The following is a 14102-nucleotide window of genomic DNA, read 5'->3' as shown; positions in this document are numbered from 1 at the left end:
AGTCACGAAAGCTTTAAATCGAAATTGAAGTTGTTGTCTTCTTGCGGCTTCCGAGGCGCTGCGTTCCTTGAAACGAAAATACCTCAGGTGCCCAGCAGGGGCGCTGGGTCAGCGTGTGTGTTGAGCACACGGCGCTCTCGGCTGCTTCGTCAGTCTCTCTCCACCGTTCAGGTGATTGCCGAGTCGGCACGCTGGTCACTCTGTCGGCAGTGCCCGTGCTGGCAGGTCCGGCTCCGTCTGCGTCGATGTGCGCGATCATCCCGTCACCAGAAACCACTCGCACCAGACACTGTTGATCCTTGCAGACTGTGGAGCGAGTTGGAGAGACAGCGCCTGTCGTCTCCCCCCTCTTCAAGAGAGTCCTCTTCCAGTTGTTTGTACGACTCGTGCTGCACAGAGGACACGCTACAAATCAAGTTATATCGTTCCGTGTCAGTCTCTGATCCGACCCTCAACACAACTTCGCCTGTGAGTTGCGATTTCAAGGGGCACTCTCACGAATAGTGGTTGCACCAGTTTTCCCTCAAAGGGTTGACTTTGATCTGAGCACAATCCGAACGATTGTCACTATGATCGTGTTTGCTGTACAGAACGATCTCGCCACCGGGAATAGTAATGCTTGGCACTCTTCCCCGCGTCTGTATTGCAATACTGCGAGCACCAGCCATGGCTGGCAGCCTCAATGACGCAACAACAAAAAACTCTCCGTGATGCGTGGCTTTTGACGATGCAGAGCTCCCTATCAATTTGCCAGTCACGAGGGCAATCCCCGGAGTCGAGCACTCGCAGTACTTCTTCTTTCATATGGCATTGTGAAAAGCAACAGTTTTTATTTTAAATGATCTTCATGAATGAATGCAAAGGTTTCTTATCCAGTCCAATGATGTGGTTGATGCAGTGTGAATTTTAGCGATACCGCCAGGATGTGCATGGATGGAGCATTCATCGGTGATGTGCTTGATGGTTTGGACTTCTCCAGTCGTAGTTGGGTGTTTCGTTGAGCAGTGCTGATTTCTATTCTTGCATTCTTGCTTATATATATTTTCCACTTGTTGTATATATTCGGTCTGAAAAATTATAAAATGTAAAAAATGAAATGACTTTTTTAAAACTGTAATGTTCCCGAAATTATGCTAATTTATTTAATCATGAAAATGTTGCGTGTATGCTAATTAGGTAGGTGTAATTGTATTCAGTTATGCAAGTGTATGTAATTATGCTAATGAATTCAATTATGATCATTAGCTTCTGCTTCGTTGTCTAGGGTTGTATTATCACTGGTCAACAAAAAAAACTTTTTTTCTGGCCTGGACTTTTGCAGCTGTTCTAGACTAATTTCAGGGTGCTGATTCCAAATCTGATCTCAGATTTGCTCTATCACATCTCATTTTATGCTATCGGCATACCCCATTTTCATTGATTTTACCCGAAATTAACTCTGTCATTTATGATTGCAAGTTGTTGCGAGTCAGTGACTGCTTTAGTGTTAATCATTTTATGTAGATATCCACATTTATTTATTTTTCTTCCGCAGTTTTTATTGAAAATGCAATATTTGATATCTCAAAAACCTGATGTGATAGACACAAACTGATGCTAGATTTGGAAGCAGCACCCCAAAATTACATTAAACCCGTTGGAATACCTTATGCCAGAAAAAGTGTGTTGACCAGTGAATTATCAATCAGGATAATACAATGATTTTCACTTTAACTTTTACTGATTATGCCTTAGTGTTATATCAGGTCTCAAAATTCAGATCACTCCGCAGGATACAGTTCTTAAAATTTATATTATGTATGGACTTAGAAAGGCACCACTCAGACTCTTCTGTGTTAAGCAACTTTAATCTCTAAAAAACACATAACATTCTAACATGCGAACTCTTATGCTAGGAATGCCAACACAGTACTCCTGGAGATGTCCTCCTCATTGATCCGTACATTTAACCCTCAATAATTGTTTGTCAAACTGGGTAACAGAACAATTGGCTCATTCTTCAGAGTAAGGTGATCATACACAGCGACAGGAAAACGTTTTTTAATTAATGTGACAATATTCATACGAACAGTAATAAAGAAACATGTGCCTAAGCAAAGGTAGACCTCAATGAATTCATTTGTTAGATTATGCAATTAACGTAATGCCTTGGAACAATGGTGTGCGGTAGTATGCTTGCTTGTCTAACAAATGTGCATCAATTGGCTAAGGGCTTTAATACATTCGCCGGCAAGATTATGTGATGAAAAGAAAGCTTTTAACACAATTGTATCCCTGTTTGTGTGTATTCGTTTTGGGCAGCGTTCCCCACAATTCCATAACGGGTTGGAAGCGTTAAACATTTTTTGCATCAGACTTGCAGTATCTGTCAAAAAGGGGCGCTGTGGCCTTTAAAGTCGTGACCTGTTGTGCATGCGTGTGCTTGCTGTCACCATGTATTCCGTCCTCTCATCATGGGTTGGAAGTAAAACATATATATACAGTGAGGGCAAAAAGTATTTGATCCCCTGCTGATTTTGTACGTCTGAAGACCTGTCGTGGAGTCACAACACTGCATCACTGGCCAAAAAAGCCCAACAGCGCCTGTACTTTCTCCGCAAACTGAGAAGAGCAGGAGCCCCGCCCCCCATCATGCACACCTTCTACAGAGGCACCGTTGAGAGCATCTTGACGAGCTGCATCACCGTGTGGTACGGCACCTGCACCGTGTCCTGCCGCAAGACTCTGCAGCGCATAGTGAGAGCAGCTGAGAGGATCATTGGTGTCTCTCTCCCCCCTCTTCTGGACATTTATAACACCCGCATCACCAGCAAAGCAATCAAGATTGCAGGTGATCCCACCCACCCATCTCACAGCCTCTTCAGCCTGCTGCCGTCAGGCAGGAGATTGCGGAGTCTTCGGGCCAAGACCAGCAGGCTCAAAGACAGTTTCTTTCACCAGGCTGTCAGGAGACTCAACTCCCTCCCTGCTCTACCATCACTCCCCTCCTCTGCCCACCCTCCCCCCTTTGCCCCCTGACCCCAACCCCCACACACACATTCACTCGTACATCCTGATCTCTGGACTGCACATTGCACTACATCGCACTACCACACCAGTTTAAATATCTTATTTCTTTAAATACTTTATTTAAATAATATTTTACATTTTATAATTCTTGACTGTTGTTTATTTTAAGTCTATTACATTTTTGATTATTTATCTTGTGTTGATCGCCGATTGTTTATTGTTTATTTATGTCTGTTAATTGTGATTCATTTTTTTATTGCTTGGTTGCACCGTGGGACCAAGAGAGAGGACTGTAATTTCATCTGTGTTGTATGTTATGCATGTAACACACTTGACAATAAAGTGACTTTTGACTTTTTTTTTGACTGACAAAGAAATGATCAGTCTATAATTTTAATGGTAGGTTTATTTGAACAGTGAGAGACAGAAGAACAAAAAAATCCAGAAAAACGCATGTCAAAAATGTTATAAATTGATATAGAACTACCCAACCCACAGGTCTGCAAATACTGAATTGAGCGTTCAACTTCACATTCTTTCATTAAAGGCCTGTGACAAAGGTGAATCTAGTGGGGCATCATTGTCTCAAGCATACACATCTACCGGGTCTCCATTTGACTTTGTTTTGTCTAAGAAGTCCACCCACACCTCAACTTCCACAAACTGCTGAGAGTTGCCTCGCTCTGCCTCACAGTCAGAATTCTCCTCCTGCTTCACGTTGCCTCCATCGATGTGAAGGTCCGATTTTGGAGTTGAATCTTCATCCTCACATTTTACCTTCACATCTTCGCTCTTCACCATCACATCTTCACATTTTACCTTCACTTCTTCACTCTTCACTATCGCCTCTTCACATTTCACCTTGATACATTTCATAGTGTCCAAGCTGGAATGTACTTCTGGTTCTTTTTTCAGGAGGGATGGGCTCATTGCAGCACTTTGACTTTCACAAGTCGATTTCAGACGACACTCCTTGGGGATCTTCTGATGCCTGTATGTTCTCTGGTGTCGATGAAAATCTGATGCCCATGCAAATGCCTTCTCACAGAGAGCGCACTTGAAGGGTTTCTCCCCTGTGTGCATTCTCTGATGTCTTTGAAGATGTGATGAATTTGCAAATGCCTTCTCACACACAGTGCACTTGAAGGGTTTCTCCCCTGTGTGTATTCTCTGGTGTATTTTAAGAAGTGATGAATCTGAAAATGCCTTCTCACACATAGTGCACTTGAAGGGTTTCTCCCCTGTGTGCGTTCTCTGGTGTATTTTAAGATGTGATGACTCTGTAAATGTCTTCTCACACACAGTGCACTTGAATGGTTTATCTCCTGTGTGTGTTCTTTGGTGGCTCTGAAGATGTGATGACGTTGCAAATGCGCTTCCACAGACATTGCACTTTAAGGGTTTCTCTCCTGTGTGCGTTCTCTGGTGTATTTTAAGATGTGATGACTCTGTAAATGCCTTATCACACACAGTGCACCTGAAGGGTTTCTCTCCTGTGTGTGTTCTCTTGTGGCTCTGAAGATTTGTTGACGTTGCAAATGCCTTCTCACACACAGTGCACCTGAAGGGTTTCTCTCCCATGTGTGTTTTTTGGTGTTTTTTAAGATTTGATGACTTTGCAAATGCCTTCTCACAAACAGTGCACTTGAAGGGTTTCTCTCATGTGTGCATTCTCTGGTGGTCATGAAGAATTGATGATTCTGTAAAAGCCTTTTCAAACATAGTGCACCTGAAGGGTTTCTCTCCTGTGTGTGTTCTCTGGTGGTTCTGAAGATTTGATGACTTTGCAAATGCCTTCTCAGACACACTGCACTTGAAGGGTTTCTCTCCCATGTGTGTTCTTTGGTGTTTTTGAAGATATGACTTTGCAAATGCTTTATCGCACAAAAGGCACCTGAAGGGGTTCTCTCCCCTGTGTGTTATCTGGTGTCGTTTCAGAGGAGATGAACCTGAAAATACCTTTACACACAAACTGCACTTGAAAAGTTTCTCTTCCATGTGTGTTCTCTGGTGGATCTGAAGAGTTGATGACTGTGCATATGCCTTGTCACACACAGTGCACTTGAATGGTTTCTCTCCTGTGTGAGTTCTCTGGTGCTGCGTCAAACTCCCCTACGATCCTTGCTGTTTGCATGCTGGTCGCATTGTTTCCTTCTTGTACCGAGCTGCGCCGAGTCCCTTTGCTCCATCAGACCAATTCTGCTGAGGAAGAGTCAGATGAAGCGTCAGCTGCAGACAGAAAAACATATCCACACCATCTACATCAGTATCAAGGCACAGAAGAATTCATATATACACAGTCACATATGACTTGCATATCTAAACTTATTCATATATTCATGATATAGTGAAAATAATTCCCCAATTCATCACGCGGGCTGTTAAGGTACACAATGAGAGGGCCAATGGTCATAAATATGCCTGGATGCTCTAGTATCTTCAAAATGAATGTTTACCCAAAACTCAAAGCACACAATTTCGGCTGTCTAGCTATGAAAGGAATATTTAAGAAAAATTCAGCTATAATAGCAAAGTGTGTTGAAAATAATACTATTTGTATTATGCAGAAATACATAAATTAATAACTATGGGAACCTCATTTGCCAGTTGTTTTTTTACCCTTCTATCTGGCAACAAAACTGACACCTTTTTACAAGGAGTCATGTTTGTATAGACCGCAATACCTGCAGTCATAATACAAACAAAAGACATAACTCTGATGTGCACTGTCCTTGAAGTTGATTGGTCCACACCCGAGACAGCTTTCCTTAGAGCCTAGTCTCACCTGGGTTGGACCAGATGACGCAAAAAGGCACACAACTCAAAGACAATGCACCATCAGAGTATGAGAGCTCGGGGCAAGCATCTACACTATGGGAACCTGATTTGCCAGTAAAAATGTGATAATTGTTTTTTTACCCTTCTATCTGGCAACATAACTGACACCTTTTTACAAGGAGTCATGTTTGTATAGACCGCAATACCTGCAGTCATAATACAAACAAAGGACATAACTCTGAAAATGTGCACTGTCCTTGAAGTTGATTGGTCCACACCCGAGACAGCTTTCCTTAGAGCCTAGTCTCACATGGGTTAGACCAGATGACGCAAAAAGGCACACAACTCAAAGACAATGCACCATCAGAGTATGAGAGCTCGGAGCAAGCATCTACACTATGGGAACCTCAGAGTTATGTCTTTTGTTTGTATTATGACTGCAGGTAATGCGGTCTATACAAACATGACTCCTTGTAAAAAGGTGTCAGTTTTGTTGCCAGATAGAAGGTGTATTAAACCAATTATCATGGCAAATGAGGTTCCCATAGTGTAGATGCATGCCCCGAGCTCTCATACTCTGATGGTGCATTGTCTTTGAGTTGTGCGCCTTTTTGCATCATCTGGTCCAACCCATGTGAGACTAGGCTCTAAGGAAAGCTGTCTCGGGTGTGGACCAATCAACTTCAAGGACAGTGCACATTATCATAGTTATGTATTTTGTTTATATTATGACTGCAGGTATTGCGGTGTATACAAACATGGCTCCTTGTAAAAATGCGTCAGTTTTATTGCCAGATAGAAGGGTAAAAAAACAATTATACATAAATTAATGTTCAATCGAAATCTTAATTTTTGGAACTTTCGTGACTGCAGGAATTATTCTTTGGTTCTTTCGGTTAAGTCACGTCTAAAGATAAAATAAGAAATTAAAATAATAGCGACGTTTCGATTGCAACACAAGCAATCATCATCAGGCATAAAAGAAATAGCAACAAAAATCTAACTAGAAAACTATAGACAGACATACAAGCAGACAGACATCACAAGGACACAGAGAGAGGACACATATCGGCACAGAGAGAGGGGTCGTTTCTGTGATGGTCCCTTAAATATAGAGAGGGGGGGGGCGGGGACGGAGAGAGGGAGGGGGCAGAGAAAATTAGCATATCAGTGAGTGAACGGCAACATGTTGCTGCTGCGCAAGTAAGATGACGACGTGGCACGGCACGCAAGCTTGAAAATTAGGAGAAAGGCACACTAAAATTAAATAACCTCGCAAAATATCGAAATGTGATGTAATGCAACACAGAGAGTCGGTCAACACACAATTAACGCATAGCCTGGTTGATTACGTATTTCAAAGATTGCTAAGTTAGAATTTAAGTGTGAAAATTCCAAAGAGAGGACACAGGCAGAGAGAACAAATAGCCAGAGAGAGAAAAAAGATAAGCTTAACTTCCCCGTAGAAGTGGTTCAATCTTAATTTTTGGAGCTTTCGTGACTGCAGGAATTATTCTTTGGTTCTTTTGGTTAAGTCACGTCTAAAGATAAAATAATAAATTAATAAACGTCGCTATTATTTTAATTTATTATTTTATCTTTAGACGTGACTTAACCGAAAGAACCAAATAATAATTCCTGCAGTCACGAAAGCTCCAAAAATTAAGATTGAACCACTTCTACGGGGAAGTTTTAAGCTTATCTTTTTTCTCTCTCTGGCTATTTGTTCTCTCTGCCTGTGTCCTCTCTTTGGAATTTTCACACTTAAATTCTAACTTAGCAATCTTTGAAATACGTAATCAACCAGGCTATGCGTTAATTGTGTGTTGACCGACTCTCTGTGTTGCATTACATCACATTTCGATATTTTGCGAGGTTATTTAATTTTAGTGTGCCTTTCTCCTAATTTTCAAGCTTGCGTGCCGTGCCACGTCGTCATCTTACTTGCGCAGCAGCAACACGTTGCCGTCCACTCATTGATATGCTAATTTTCTCTGCCCCCTCCCTCTCTCCGTCCCCGCCTCCCCTCTCTATATTTAAGGGACCGTCACAGAAACGACCCCTCTCTCTGTGTCCTTGTGATGTCTGTCTGCTTGTATGTCTGTCTATAGTTTTCTAGTTAGATTTTTGTTGCTATTTCTTTTATGCCTGATGATGATTGCTTGTGTTGCAATCGAAACGTCGCTATTATTTTAATTTATTATTTTATTTTTAGACGTGACTTAACCGAAAGAACCAAAGAATAGTTCAATCGAAACTTCGAGGTGGAAGCCAGGCTCAGATTTGCTTGAATGCTCGGGTGAACAGATCTAACTTCAGCTGCATATGTGCTGAGATATTTTCCCGTTTCCTTTTTTTTCAAAAAGTCCCAGAGGAAAACTAAATTAAACTATTGTTTTGATTTAACCTACATGTTCAAAAGTTAATATACTTTACTGCAAATACAAACTTGACACTGTCACACACCGGCATGGTACAAAGGTGGTGTGTCCAGAACCATGCCTGGCCACCTTCATCTGCTCAGTATTAATGCTTCCTCACACTTCACCATGTAATTAATTCAAGATGAATCAACATAGCAAGGCCCACAATAAGTTCAGTTTTCACTTACACTATGTAACACGATTTTTGCCTCATGGATGGCTAGTGCGATTTTTTTTATTGGTTATGCCCACACACTTTCCTTTTGTGACCAGGACTTTATGTTAAGCAATGACACAAATGCACACATTTTCTCATTGAAAATAGGTAAATTTCAAAATATCACTGTCCTGGTCACAAAAGCAAAGTTTGTGGGGAATAATAGCCATTTTCTGTACTTTTGAGGCATAAGCAATTAGAAAATAACACTTACTATGCAGGGACAATTTTTTTTTGTTACGCAGTGTTATCAATCATGTTTGCCGTTGGCAATAATCAAACTAATTGTAGAGTTTATAATGCAGTGAAATAACTGCGCTACAGCTCCCCACAAAGATAAACTCTTAAATACACATGCATTTCACATGGATCATTAACATCTTACCTATACAAGTAATTTTTGTCTGTTTTTCTGTCCGTCTGTCTGTATACGAAACTTGTGACGGATTTGACTCACGAACCGTGGAGTTTTGTTTAAAAAAAGTACCCGGGTACCATGCGATAAGCCCCGTGGTGAGCCAGCGCTAATCGTATTTTGCGTCCGTCAACTTTAAAGTAGTTAAATTAACAATTTAGTATAAGAATAGGTTTTCCTATTTTTTTCTGGCAACAAAACTGGTGTTAAGAAGTTAAAACACCAAACTGAAACCTTTGCAATTAACCACATATATTTGTGGTCAAAATGCAAAAAAAACATGCTCTGATAGTATATGCATTGTCATAATAATAGAGTTGTTCCCCTTTTTTCTGGCAACAAAACTGAAACCTTTTTACATAGTCATGCGTGCATTAACCACAATACTTGCAGTCAAAATGCAAACAAAAAAACACTGATAATATATTAATTGTCCTTGAAATTGATTGGTCCACACCAGAGACAGCTTTCTTTAGAGCCTCGTCTCAATTGGTGCTAGACCAGATGACGCCAAAAGACGTACAGCTCAAAGACAATGCACTATCAAAGTAATGAGGGCTCGGGGTAAGCATCTACATCATTAGACCTCCTTTGCCAGTACCAAAATATAATAATAATAATAGGGTTGTTCTACCTTTTTTTCTGCCAACAAAACTGAAACCTTTTTACAAGGATTCATATCTGCATTAACCACAATATTTGCAGTCAAAATGCTAAAAAAATCACGGATACTATATGCAATGTCCTTGAAACTGATTGGTCTACACCAGAGACAGCTTTCTTTCGAGCCTAGTCTCAAACAGTGTTAGACCAGAGGACGCCAAAAGGCGAAGGAGGTCCCATGGTATAACAATTTAGTACTATTAATGATTATATTACTACGCTGAGCGCGCGCCAAAGCACACATCTGCGCATGCGCGAGGCCGGGGGCCCTGCATGGGACTAGGCCTTATCAAAGCACTGTTAAGTACTATATTCTTGGTTCTTTCGGTACAGTCACGTTGATAGAAAAATCTTAATAAAAAAATAAGTTAATTAAAATCGAAATAGTAAAAATAAAAAGAAACACTAATGTAGGCCTGGTTCTTAATCAGAGTTAAGTGTACTGGCAGTCTATAATGTAGACTATGCTTAGGGCCAACCTAGCTCTAATCTCAGAGAGAATAAGATTGCTCCAATTTTAACTTGATAATTTAGACAAGACTCTCTTACAATCACACTTAGCATTAACAGATAAAATGTCATAAAAACTGATTGGGACCATATAGATAACATGATAGTTTATTCAGCTACTTCAATGTCAACTAAATGTAAAGTTAACTTTATTGCTAAATTAAACCTCCTGTCAAAAAAGAAGCCCAAGCCACACATTAAAAAGTCACATGTTAACAAGATTTTTATCAATCAGAGTAACAGCCCAATTTCCGACAGCCGAAAATCGGTAATAGCTAAAGGGTTGAATTTCACAGTCTCCCCTAAACACATCCCAGTGTGTGATATCATTGCCCAGGTCGACATAGCCCTCAAAGGTTTGGGACACATCCTGGCAGACATTGCAAGATCTGAAATCGCTGCAATCCTCAAAAACGCGAAGAAACCCGTTAGCAACATCAGCAAGGACGAGCGTTTTGAACTCACTCAATTAAAAAAGAGAGATGACATTGTCATCCTCTCAGGCGACAAAGGCAATGCCACTGTCATCATGGATAGAACCACTTACAACAACAAAATTTAGGACCTTCTTAATGATGGTAGCTATACCAAAATCAATAGAGATCCCACCAACCGCCTAGCTAAGAAAACCAACAATATCATCACTAATTCGACTTCGCTAATCGAACCGACCAAGCAGCTCTCTCTAAAACCTTCGGCTGCTAGACCACCCAAGATTTATGGCCTTACAAAAATCCACAAAGTAGGTACCCTGCTCCGTCCTATCGTCTTCACCGTTAACTCACCCACCTACAAACTGGCCCGATTTCTGTCTGAGACCCTGCTTCCTTTCACGGGCACGACCACCTCAGCTGTATTTAACTCAGCTCACTTGGTTTCACTAATCAAGGACATCTCACTGTCTCCCGATGATTTGCTTGTCAGTTTCGATGTAGACTCCCTGTTCACCAAGGTACATGTACCTGACACCATTGCAATCATTGAAGACTTGGTCCAACAGTGACTGAACCCAGATGTACCAACTTTGGTAAGGCACTGCCTTACCAACACTTACTTCACCTGGAATGGTACATTCCACAAACAAAATGAGGGTACCCCAATGGGTTCTACCTTACTACTACAGCCAGTACACACTGCTTTAGAGTTAGTATAGCTACTACTACAGCCAGTACACACTGCTATAGAGTTAGCATAGCTACTGCTACAGCCAGTACACGCTGCTAAAAAGTATAGTAGCTATACTAACTCTATAGCAGTGTGTACTGGCCATAATAGTAGCCATATTAACGCTCAACCACGTCAATTCCATACACCCATCTATCAAATTCACCATGCAAGTGGAAAATGGCAAGCTACCATTCCTGGATGTTGTGATCGATAAGAGACCTGATGGCTTGTTGGGACACTGTCTACAGGAAAGCTATCCACATGGATGCCAATCTAAAGCCTGACTCCCACCACCATCCAGCCCAGGATAATTCCCTAATCAAAACACTACACCATAGAGTCCGTTGCATCTCCGACCAGCGCCACTTAGCCAGTGAGCTGTAGCACGTACACCAAGCCCTCAGGATGAATGGATATTCTGACAGTACAATCTGCAAAGCTGTCTCCCCAGCCATGGGGAGACAACCATCTTAGGATCCAATCAAAACCATCACTTTGCCATACATAGCAGGGGTTACCAAAAATATTTCCAAAAATCTTAAACCAACACAAGATCGAGGTTTGTTTCAAAACAGTACACAAAATCCGTGATTTGATCCCATCTGTGAAGGATGTGATTCCTGACATGCAATACCCTCGTGTCTACAAACTAAGTTGTGGCTGCGGCAGCAGTTACATTGGGGAAACGAAACGACATGTCTCAGACCGTGTTCGCGAACACAAGGCAGATCTGAAACACGGTAGGGTCAATACCTCTGCCATTGTTGATCATTGTTTTAATGCTGTGGGCTCACACGAAATTGATTTTTCCAAGACGAAGGTACTCTGCAAACCCACCGGCTATCATCAAAGATGTGTTCATGTTCATGAAGCCATCCAGATATATAAACACAGACACAACTTCAACTGAGAAGATGGGTACACACTGAGCAATCATTGGAAGGACGTTATAAACCAAGTAAAGTCTTAACTGACTGATGTTTCCATCCTACCTGCTTATGTGAGCTGTTATTTCCGACTCTCTGTGTGTCTCTCTCTCTCTCTGTGTCTCTCTCTCACCATGTGTACCTCGTGCTCTTAGGGATTTTGTTTGTTCCTATTGCCGGGCTCTCTGACAATGACATGCTAATCTTCTCATTGGCACACCCCCGGTGGCTGGGCTGTCTCACATTGACATACTAATCTCTCACATTTGTGTACAAATTCCTTCTCTAGCTCCACCCACTTATCCTTGGGTTGGGCCCACCAAAATCCTATAAAAACTCTTGTTGCAGCAGCTCTTTCTCCTACGACAGCAGTCGTCCTGCTGTTTGTTTCACACCTGATGACAGTTGCTTGAGTTGCGATCGAAACGTCGTGATCTATTATTTTTTCTATTTACGTGAATTTACCGAAAGAACCAAAGAGTATGGATTCCTGCAGTCACGAAAGCTTAAAATCAAGATTAGACTATAGCAATGGTTATTAAGTTGGTTGAGTGTACTAGCAGTCTATAATGTAGACTATAGCCTGGTTCTTAACCTCGGTGAGTGTACTGTCAGTCTATAATGTAGACTGTAGCAATGGTTATTAAGCTGGGTGAGTGTACTGGCAGTCTATAATGTAGACTAGCATCATTCTTAACCTTGGTGAGTGTACTGGCACTCTATAATGTAGGCTGTAGCCTGCTTATCAAATTTGGTGAGTGTACTGGCAGTCTATAATGTAGATTGTAGCAATGGTTATTCAGCTGAGCGAGTGTACTGGCAGTCTATAGACTTATTCTTAGTTATTAATAACCATTTCTATAGTCTACATCATAGACTGCCAGTACACTCACAAAACTTAATAACCAGGCTACAGTTTACATTAATGGGTTTTTTTTAATTCACGTTATTATTCACTTTATTTGTATTATTTTTCTATCTACATGACTCAACGAAAGAACCAAAGATTACTATTATAGAGTTAGTATAGCTACTACTACAGCCAGTACACACTTCTATAAAGTTAGTATAGACACTACTACAGCCAGTACACACTGATATCAAGTTAGAATAGCTACTACAGCCAGTACACACTGCTATATAGTATAGCTACTACTACAGCCAGTACACACTGATATGGAGTTTGTATATCTACTACTACAGCCAGTACACACTGCTATATAGTATAGCTACGACTACAGCCAGTACACACTGCTATAGAGTTAGTATAGCTACGACTACAGCCACTACACACTGCTATAGAGTTAGTATAGCTACACAAAGTGTAGTATAGCTACACTTTGTTGTGGGCAGGTCGCTTCTGAAAACAAGAGCGGTATAGCAGCTGAAGTGGGCTTGACCTGGTAAGATAAAAAAAAACTGTAGAAATATTTAAAAGAAACAAAGTTTCAAAGTAGTGAGCCAGATGAAGACAAATTAAACTTAAGCAGAGAATTAAAGCAAATGCAATCAGGCGAGGGCAGGAGGCAAGGCCCCGCATGGGTAGGCCCCGCGTTGTAATGTTCCAACCTGGACATCGATTCCATCCTCGCTGCTACTCAATTGATATCCCTACGAGAGGAGCGAGGCTCTACCTGGGTAAACAACAACAACAACCACCACGACAACAACAACCACGATGTGAACTTCTCACCTCGGATCTCAGTGAGCGCGCGCGCGGAGACCGGCAGCTTCCTGGTGTCTCGTGACGTCACGCGGCAGCAGGTTACATGACGTCACTAGCGGGGTAAACCTCCCCCTCACGCCGATGAGGTAATGCAGTGGTGACGTCAGAGAGCGGGGTTAGAGTTTAAGTTTATTAAGATTCCATTGATCCATCTATTGAACATTGACCCTTTGGGTGCGCGAGCTCAACAACGTGAACATTGTGTGTACAAACTGTGTATACAGTGTGTGTGTGTACAAACTGTGTGAACAGTGTGTGGGGCCGTCCA

The 14102-nt window shown here is 41.5% G+C and overlaps 1 pseudogene across 1 annotated transcript; it reads right to left on the bottom strand.

Annotated features, from left to right (window-relative positions):
• Positions 1-1837: 1837 nt before the first annotated feature.
• LOC144953555 (uncharacterized) lies at positions 1838-13850 on the bottom strand (annotated as a pseudogene). The gene is made up of 2 exons (XR_013640829.1): positions 13802-13850; positions 1838-5208 (listed from the first exon to the last, which is right to left on the bottom strand). The product of XR_013640829.1 is annotated as an uncharacterized LOC144953555 (transcript).
• Between the last annotated feature and the right edge of the window lie 252 nt (positions 13851-14102).

Source organism: Lampetra fluviatilis, chromosome 78 (genome assembly GCF_964198595.1).
Source record: "Lampetra fluviatilis chromosome 78, kcLamFluv1.1, whole genome shotgun sequence".
Classification (NCBI taxonomy): domain Eukaryota; kingdom Metazoa; phylum Chordata; class Hyperoartia; order Petromyzontiformes; family Petromyzontidae; genus Lampetra; species Lampetra fluviatilis.
The sequence above is the reverse complement of the archived record's forward strand: the minus strand, read 5'-3'. Positions and strand labels throughout refer to the sequence as shown.